Raw genomic sequence first — 9,411 nt, forward strand, 5'->3', positions numbered from 1 at the left:
AAGCTCGAAAGTGAGCGTTCAAAAAGTTTTCCCTTGTCAAGTTCACTTCAAACCAAGGTGATCAGGAGTTCGTTTAGGGTCCCCAGGACTGGAAAATATCCCCCAAGTTCCGGGATATCGATCCTAAGTTGGTCAAAATCACGATTCGCGAGACGCGGGTCGGCTATTGTTGCAGTCTTAAAGTGAGGTGGGGCTATATTTCAGCCCAGAAGCTCGAAAGTGACCGTTTAAAAAGTTACGCTTCGTGCATTTAACTGCAAAAAAAGGCCATCAGGAGTTATTTTAAAGTCCCCCGAACTGGAAAATATCCCCCAAGTTCCGGGAAATCGAGCTGAACCTTGTCAAAATCACGATGTCTGTAAGGCGGTCTCGGCTATTGTTTCAGTGTTCAAGTGAAGTGGGGCTATATTTTGGCGCAGAAGCTCGAAGATGAGCGTTCAAAAAGTTTTGCTGTGTCCATTTCATTGCAAACCAAGGCCATCAGGAATTAGCTTAGAGTCCACAGAACTGGAAAATATTCCCTAAGTTCCGGCCAATCGAGCCGAAGTTGGTCAAAATCACGATGCGCGTAAGGCGGACTCGGCTCATCTTTCACTCCTCAAGTGAATTGGGGCTATATTTCGGCCCAGAAGCTCGAAACTCTGCTTTCAAAAACTTTTGCTGTTTCAATTTCACTGCAAAACAAGGTCATCAGGACTTAGTTTATAGTCCCCGGGACTAGAAAATATCCCCCAAGTCCTGGGAAATCAAGCCGAAGATGGTCAAAATCACGATGCGCGTAAGACGGTCTCGGCTACTCTTTCAGGCTTAAAGTGAAGTGGGGCTATATTCGGCTCAGAAGCTTGAAGGTGAGCGTTTAAAATGTTTTGCTCGGTCCATTGCAATGCAAACCAAGGCGATCGATAGGTAAGGGTCAAGCCACTTAATGGATAGATTTTTTAGATAGATTTTCTTTTCATTGTTATGTAAATCTGCCACTAAATTGTAATAAATAAAGTCTGCATACAGGCCAAGTGGCCCACCAGGCTGGAGCTTATCCCGGTTTTTGTAGTGTGAAGCAACTAGGGGTATTTCTACTCCCCCCTGGATGGGATGCAGTCCATTGCAGGGTTTTCCCCAGCATTAGGTTCGCCGGTACCCATATATACACGGGGGTAGAGAGAGGCACTGTGAGAATAAAGTGTCTTGCCCAAGAACACAACGCAATGTCCACGGTCAGGGCCTGAACCTGGACCACTTGATCCAGAGACGAGTGCACTAACCATGAGGCTACCACGCCTCCCACCGTTTAGGTGGCTGAATTTGCTCTCCGTTAAAATTACTTTATAAATTATAAATAATTATTTATTACATAATTGAAAATAGTTTTCAACAGAGTGCAACAACAAAAATCAAGAGGAACACTGCTTTTATTAGGAGCATTTTCTTTCTTATTAAGTCCACTGAAATACTGACTACCATAATGTAGCACATAAAAGGTAAGAGGAGACATTCTAGCCAGCAGTCTCCTACTGATACAGATTTTACAATTTTTGCTGAGTTATAAATAACAATCTTTAAAGCAGCAGGACATACACGTAGTAGAAGTACAGCATGATAACCACCATTTTAAGAACTGAATGGAAATTCAAAAGGTATAAGCTGGAACAGTTAGGACAGCTTATACTTCGAATAAACATTGCAAGATTTGTATTTTATGAATAGAGAGAGATTAAAACATTCAACTTTTGTGTTCCTTAATGATGGGTTCTAGGAGTTTCATTTAATTGTAGTCCTAATATTAAGACTGATTGCGATACTCTACACGTATATGTTCATGTATATGAACATGGTATAGAACTGCTAATTTTAAGCTTCTGTTATATAATTTCTGTATTTCAGTGTAAAGCTATAAGTTCATTTCTCGAGTTAAGTTTTGACACGCATAGCAAGTTCAGATGGATTTCAATTGTCAACATTCTTGACTTTAAGAAACATATATGGATAAATTTCTAAAGTGTTTCCAACTCTGTAATTATACATGCAGCCTGGAGAGCCATTTTATATGCTTGCACCCAATGTATTTTGCAAAGAGTGAGTTTCAAAAGTTCAAGTGTCAGCTGACTTAAGTCTTGAAAACATCTTATTCTTTTTGTAAGCAGGAGAATTCCACATCCATCTGTAATTCTCAGATTAATTCCATGAAGTTTAAATGGTGATTTGTGTTGTTAAAGCCAGTTTCTACTAAGTCTTTTGATATTATTTTTGACGGCTAATAAACCTGTATAGCATCCGTAATGTTGTGTTAATAGTAACATCTGCTTACTGTCACTTGCATATCATACTGTAGTTGTTATTGCAGTGTTCATCTGGGTTATATGCACATGTACAATAGTACAACTTGCCTAACCTGCAATACACAATGAATGTAATAGTGACACATTTTAAAAGGGTATAAATGATTATATGCAGAAAAATATTGTATTTCTTTAATTTGCTTTCCTTTCTATTCTCTCCCCCCTGCTGCCCCAATAAAAATAAGCTACCTACCTAACTAAAGTGTCCAAGTGATATTTCTTGCTTTTCTGGAAAGGGTTAAGAAAGAAAATGCTAGCTATAATGCCGTGCTCTCTCTAAAGAAACACTGGAGTTAAAATAATTCTTTTAACCTAGAAAAAAGGTATTGTCATGTACAGCATCTGTAAATTTTGGTAGAGTTACATGTAATTTTGAATCTCTATGAAGACTAGGAATTTAGGGACATTAATAGCACAGTAAATTCAAACCATTCTTTGTTTCTGCAAATAAATTTTCTGACTGTTTTGCTGTGTGATTTAAATAGTTGCTTGATACATTTAGACACATGTATTTCTTTGGTATGTAAAGTTTCCAAATTCAGCTAAATTATATATTAATAATGATCTCATATGATAAATACAGGGAAATATTCAAACAGCTTTCATGAAAATGTAAATAGGTTTATGATCACTGTAGTAAGACTCCAGGGTACCTGCCAATTGTACACATTGTAATACATTGGTATATACATGATCTATCTGTGTACTGTAGTCAGTAGTAAACTGGTTAATCAACTGAGTGTATCCTTTGTCTGTTATAAGATATTTTTCAGAGCCATTTGTTCTGAATTTGCCTGCATTAGATCAGTATTGAAATCCCCAAGCAGTACATTCGGCGTTTTAGATTCTGTGAATACTAAGTCATGAAGATGAGTAAGAGGATCAATCAACTGTAAAATTGTAACTAGGTTTCGATCGATAGATACCAATGACATTAATATTTGGAATTGGTTGGCTCAACACCATTACAGTGATTTCCAAATTATTAATTAAAAGTTATATCTGTATGGAATTTTAGTACAATTCAAATCATTCTTAATGTACAAAGCAGTTCCACAGCAAGTTCTTATGTTAGACTGATTAAAGTCATTTCTGTAAAGAGTTAATTTACTAAGCTGATATGTATCATCTCTATCTAACAAGCAAAGTTTTGATCCAACAAAAATGTTGTCATCAGCTTCTTGAATGTTGTAATCACTTTGTACATCATCTAGGTGGAGTTGGAGAGATCTAACATTCTGAAACAAGACTGTTTTTGTTTGGGGTGAATCGTCAGTCCGTAACACTGCTTAAGGCACAAGGCTTACTTGTGTTCTTAGTCTGCTCATTTCACTTTTAACTTTCTCACTAACCTTTAGTTTGTTTTCATTCAAATTAAAAATATGCATTGCAGAGCTGTTTCGTACATGGCTCAAGCCAACATAATGTATGTGCTCTCTTCTGGATACTGGAAAATCAACAACTACCTCATTTAATGTGTCGCCTTGACAACGGTGAATAGTCTTGGAAGCAGCAGGTCTAAGTGGAAATTGGCGCCGGAGAATTTGGACCTCACTTTTTTTGTTGGCTCAAAATTGTCTTGTTACTTCCAATACTGGTGTCCAATTTCTATTTATAGTTGCCTTGTATAAATGTGCATTTTCTCTAAGCTGGTTTCTGCCTATGTCAGGATGTGGAAATGACACCCAAATAATAATTGGTCGGGTATAATTTCAACTCTGTAGTCTCTGTGTTCTGTGACACACTCTGCACCATTGGTGAGTCCGTCAGTCACATCAATGTAGTTGTCAGTCATATTTTGTTGCAGTTACTACTGACACGAGCAAAATAAACCCATTGTCTTTGTTGGATCATCTGGGATTTTGTTTTTCATTTGTTTCTTGAGGTCATCAGAGATGTCCCCGATTACAATGTCCAAAGCCTTAGTCTGAGCTTTATCAGCTTTAGAGAGGGCATACAATGCATTGTTGTGAGCATGTACGGATGCATTTTTAGTAAATAAATGTGCCATGTTCATATTGTAATTATCTTGTCCAGGCCTTACATTCAGAAGTCTTTGTTTCAAAATGGTTATATCATCTTCAGAGTGCTTTCACTCTCTCAAACGATCGAGTAGCTGAGCAAATTCTTTGTCACTCTTTGTCTCATTATCTCTGTCAATTCAACGAGGGTGAAGTACTCTGTCCAAATTTTTGTTGCAAATTCATTACAGCCAGATTGGGAATTTTCAAAGATCCACTTATCAAAAACTTGCTTACGCTGGAAAAGATCTCCAGCAGTTACCAAGCTTATTCCACCAAGTGGTTCATTAGTTCCAATAATTTGTTGTAATCTTTAAGTCAAAAAGTTGAACATGCCTCTTTCAACCATAGAAATCTTATCAATGAAAATCACCGTTTGTTTAGTTTTGCTCTAATGGTATTCAGTCTATCACTGTCCAGTGCAAAATGCTCAAAACCTCTATTGGCAGGTATCTTAAAAGCAGCATGTAGCGTATTGCCTTTAATGCTGAATGCTGCTTTACTAGTTGGGGCAGTCTTGACATTTTTCACATCATCTGGATTTTCTCCAGTGATACTATTTAGAAATCTGATAAGACATGATAAAAAAACTGTCTTTGTTTTTCATTCAAAGAGCGGTCGACCCTGCACCAGAGCTACTTTCCGAACGAAATAATCCCCCTCGTATAAAAGGCGTAGTAAAAAAAATACGACACAACAAGGAGGCTCACCTTAGGTTCCAGATGATACAGAATTCATGGCCCATTGCATTGTTTCCTCCTCCGGGTGACATTTTAAAAGACTTTTTGTCCTCGGTCGTGACATGACATCGTCGCTTTTTAACATCGTAGCTTTAAAGATTTCGAAACGAGCATCGTAGCTTCCAGGATTTCAATGTCCGTTGCCGAAGCTAGTGTTCCTTAGCTTGATAATTTTCCATTTTACCACTCCACGAAGGTCTCCACAAAATGTCGCACAAAAATGGTATAGTATGTCCTTCTAGTCTTTCCATGTGTATTTGTCGCAGCTACTGCTGATTAGCTTAAGAACTTTCCATTTTAAAACTCCACGGATTGAACCAAAACCCATCTTCGTGCCGTCTTAACCGCCATGTATAAACTCCCCCGTATAAACTCCGTGTTATAGAACAAAATTTCGCCTTTCTTGTGCCCCCTAAAACAAGCTAAACAAACAGTACGAAGTGTCTGGGACAAAAATTATACTTAGCAGGGGAGGGATAGGTGAAAACTATTTAATTCCGTTTTAATGAATAAATTAATCACAATGGACTGAGTGAGTGAGTGAACGCCATCCGACTGCCTTATAAGCTCATGGATGTCTAACATCCATGAGCAAAAAGGTAACCGAGACCGCCTTACTCGCAGCGTACTTTTGACCAACTTTGGGCCGATTTCCAGGAATTTGGAGGATATTTTCCAGTTTCGGGGACTCTGAACTAAATACTGATGGCCTTGGTTTTCAGTGAAATGGGCAGAGGAAAAATATTTGAGCGCTCGATTTCGAGCTTTTAGGCCGAAATATAGCTTCACTTATTTTAAGACTAAAAGGGTAGCCGAGACCGCGTTATGCGCAGCGTAATTTTGAACAACTGCGGGTCGATTTCCAGGAGCTTGCAGGAGATTTTCCAGTCCCGGGGACTCTAAACTAACTCATAATGGCCTTGGTTTTGTGTGAAATAAGCGGAGGAAAATATTTGAACGCTCTTTTTCGAGCTTCTAGGCCGAAATATAGCCCCGAAATATAGCCGAAACCGCCTTACGCGCAGCGTAATTTTGAACAACTTTGTGTAGATTTCCAGGAACTTGGGGGATATTTTCCAGTCTCGGGGACTCTAAACTAACTCGTGATAACCTTGGTTTTAGGTTAAATTGGCAGAGGAAAAATGTTTGAACGCTCGGTTTCTAGCTTCTAGGCCGAAATATAGCTCGCCCTACGCGCAACGGAATTTTGGCTAACTTTGGCTCGATTTGCCAGAACTTAGGGGATATTTTCCAGTGGGAGGGACTCTAAACTAATTCGTGATGGCCTTGGTTTTAAGTGAAATGGACAGAGGAGAAATATTTGAACGCTCGGTTTCCAGCTTCTACGGCGAAATATAGCCCCACTTCATTTTAAGACTAAAAAAGTAGCCGAGACCGCCTTACGCGCATCGACGGTAATTTTGACCAACTTTGGCTAAATTTGTCGGAACGTCAGGGATATTTTCCCGTCCCAGGGACTGTAAACGAGCTGGTGATGGCCTTGGTTTTCAGTGAAATGGCCAGAGGAAAAACATCCGAACGCTCGGTTTCGAGCTTCTAGGGCGAGATATAGCCTCACTTCATTTTAAGACTGATAGAGTAGCCGAGACTGCCTTGCGCGCATCTTGATTTTGACCAACTTTGGCTCGATTTTGCGGAACTTCGGAGATATTTTCCAGTCCCAGGGACTCTAAAGTAGCTGGTGATGGCCTTGATTTTCAGTAGAATGGACAGAGGAAAAATATTTGAACGCTCGATCTCGAGCTTCTAGGTTGAAATTTAGCCCCAGGTCACTTTATTTTAATCCTGATTGAGTAGCCGAGACCGCCTTACGAGCATAGGGATGTTGACCAACTTTGACTCGATTTGCCGGAACTTGGGGGATATTTTCTAGTCACATGGACTCTAAACTTAACTTGTGATGGCCTGGGTTTTAGTGAAATGGACAGAGGAAAAATATTTGAACGCTCGGTTTCGAGGTTCTAGGCCGAAAGATAGCTCCACGTCACTTCATTTAAGGACTGATTGAGTAGCCGAGACCGCCTTATGAGCATCGTGAGTTTGACCAATTTTGGCTCGATTTCCTGGAGCTTTTCGGATATTTTCCAGTCCCAGGGACTCTAAACTAATTCGTGATGGCCTGGGTTTTTAGTGAAATGGACAGAGAAAAATATTTGAACGCTCGGTTTCGAGCTTGTAGGCCAAAATATAGCCCCACTTTATTTTAAGACTGATAGATTAGCTGAGATCGCCTTACGTGCATTGTGATTTTGATCACCTTTGGCTCGATTATTTTCCAGTCCCAGGGACTTCAAACTAACTTGTGATGGCCTTGATTTTCAGTGAAATGGACAGAGGAAAAATATTTGAACGTTTGGTTTTGAGCTTCTAGGCCGAATTATAGCCCCACTTCATTTTAAGACTGAAAGAATAGCCGAGACCGCCTTACGCGCATCGTGATTTTGACCAATTTTGGCTCGATATGCCGGAACTTTGATGATATTTTCCAGTCCCAGGGACTCTAAACTTCATCGTGATAGCCTTGGTTTTCAGTGACATGGATGGAGGTAAAACTATCGCACGCTCGCTTTGGAGCTAATTTCTAGCGCCAAAATAGCCCCACTTAATTTTAAGAGTGAAAAAGGTAGCGAAGACCGACTTACACGCATCGTGATTTTCACCAACTTTGGCTCGATTTCCCGGAACTTGGGGGATATTGTCCAGTCCCAGGGACTCTATACTGACTTCTGATGGCCTTGGGTTGCAGTGAAATGGACAAGGAAAAACAATTGAACGCTCGGTTGAGCAACTATGGGTTGATATCCAGAACTTGGATCATATTTCCCAGTACCCGGGACTCTAAACTGGCACGTGATGGCCTTGGTTTGCAGGGAAATCGTCAGGGGAAAAATTATTGCACGCTCGGTTTCGAGCTTACAGATTTGTGCTCGGTAAAAGGAGTACCTACTACTTGACTCACCTTTCACGAGTTAATGTTCGCTTTATCACTATGGTAACGAAGGAAGTAAGGTACTGAAGCACCCGTTTCTTAAAATACGTATTTGTAATTTGCGAAATGGAGCACTTGTGATCTTTCGGCTATAACTCGCTGTTAAAAAATATCACTGCATCCAGTTGTATGTACGAAGTGTTAAATAATCTGAAGCAATAAGTGTTATATAGTACAGTCTTGGAAGGACTCGGTTCTCGAAATACAGATCTTCGAATTTACAAATTTCGGAGTTCCGCTGTTTTATTCCTTTTTAGGTTTTCGTACAGAGGAATTTTACTGTTTTGATACTTGATACGTTTATTTCGGTATAGATTTGTTTCTTTCGTTTTGTACCGTTGTGTAAAATAACGTAAGCCCTACAAGGGCTTGTATTTACATCAAATTGTCTAATGGAGGAGTGTGCTTGTAGGTTCGTGCAGAAAATTTTCCTTTCCACGAATGAAAGGAATCTGTCGTATCGACAAACTTAGATAATGGTAACATGATGTTGTGAAATATCTGTGAGTCGTAGTAATTATATGCAATTGTGGAATGGATAATTTCGCTTGTCATATCTTGCATGAAATTCTCGATGGGACGAAAGTTTCGAATTGGTCGTTTCGAGAAACTGCTATTGGGGTACGCGATGTCATGAAATATTTTTAAGTCGATGTTATGACATGCGATTCTCGAATGGAGAACTCTGCTTGTGTTATTTGCCTTTCATGTAATGTAACGAGTTGATAACATCAAAAACCTTCTGCTTGCGTTATTTGACACCCACCAACTGCTACCCAAACTTTAATGTTTACAAAGCAAAATCTATTGACTTTTGTTTGCAGACCATCTGTTTGTTGAAAACGAAGACAAATCCTTATATATAAATTTTTTGTTGTTAAAATTGTTTACAAGCCATTACCCAACGCATGATCATGGTTTGTTTCGTGGGTTAAGCGGAAATAACTTGCTCGTTACTTGAATTAATTTTTTCGCGGCTGTCCGAAATCGAACTAGCCAACGTCGCTAATGAAAATAGCACATTGTCAGAAAATATTTTAACCCATTTTTTAGTTCTTTAATAAACTATGCTCCTAGCTTATATAGTATATGGAGCAAAGGAGGGAGTATAATGCTGATAAACATCCAGTGCTGTTCGTGTCGAATAACGACAATGCATCTACAGATAGGCGAGACGCGAATTCTGTTTACATTATTTAAAGTCAGCCGTATTTAGTTGATAGACTCGCTGTTGTTAAAATTCAAAGATTTACCAAATGGAAGTTCTATTCAAATTTTATTTCGTGCCAGATACCAGTTAATGT

General features: G+C 39.3%; 1 long non-coding RNA gene across 1 annotated transcript; it reads right to left on the minus strand.

Annotated features, from left to right (window-relative positions):
• Window positions 1–1,391: 1,391 nt before the first annotated feature.
• On the minus strand, window positions 1,392–5,566 carry LOC149097810 (uncharacterized). The gene is made up of 2 exons (XR_016204358.1): window positions 5,068–5,566; window positions 1,392–2,389 (listed from the first exon to the last, which is right to left on the minus strand). It is a non-coding gene; the product is annotated as an uncharacterized LOC149097810 (long non-coding RNA).
• Between the last annotated feature and the right edge of the window lie 3,845 nt (window positions 5,567–9,411).

The sequence above is a fragment of the Orbicella faveolata genome, unplaced genomic scaffold, assembly GCF_042242905.1.
Source record: "Orbicella faveolata isolate gen_17 unplaced genomic scaffold, um_ofav_v1 contig_47, whole genome shotgun sequence".
In the NCBI taxonomy this organism is placed as follows: domain Eukaryota; kingdom Metazoa; phylum Cnidaria; class Anthozoa; order Scleractinia; family Merulinidae; genus Orbicella; species Orbicella faveolata.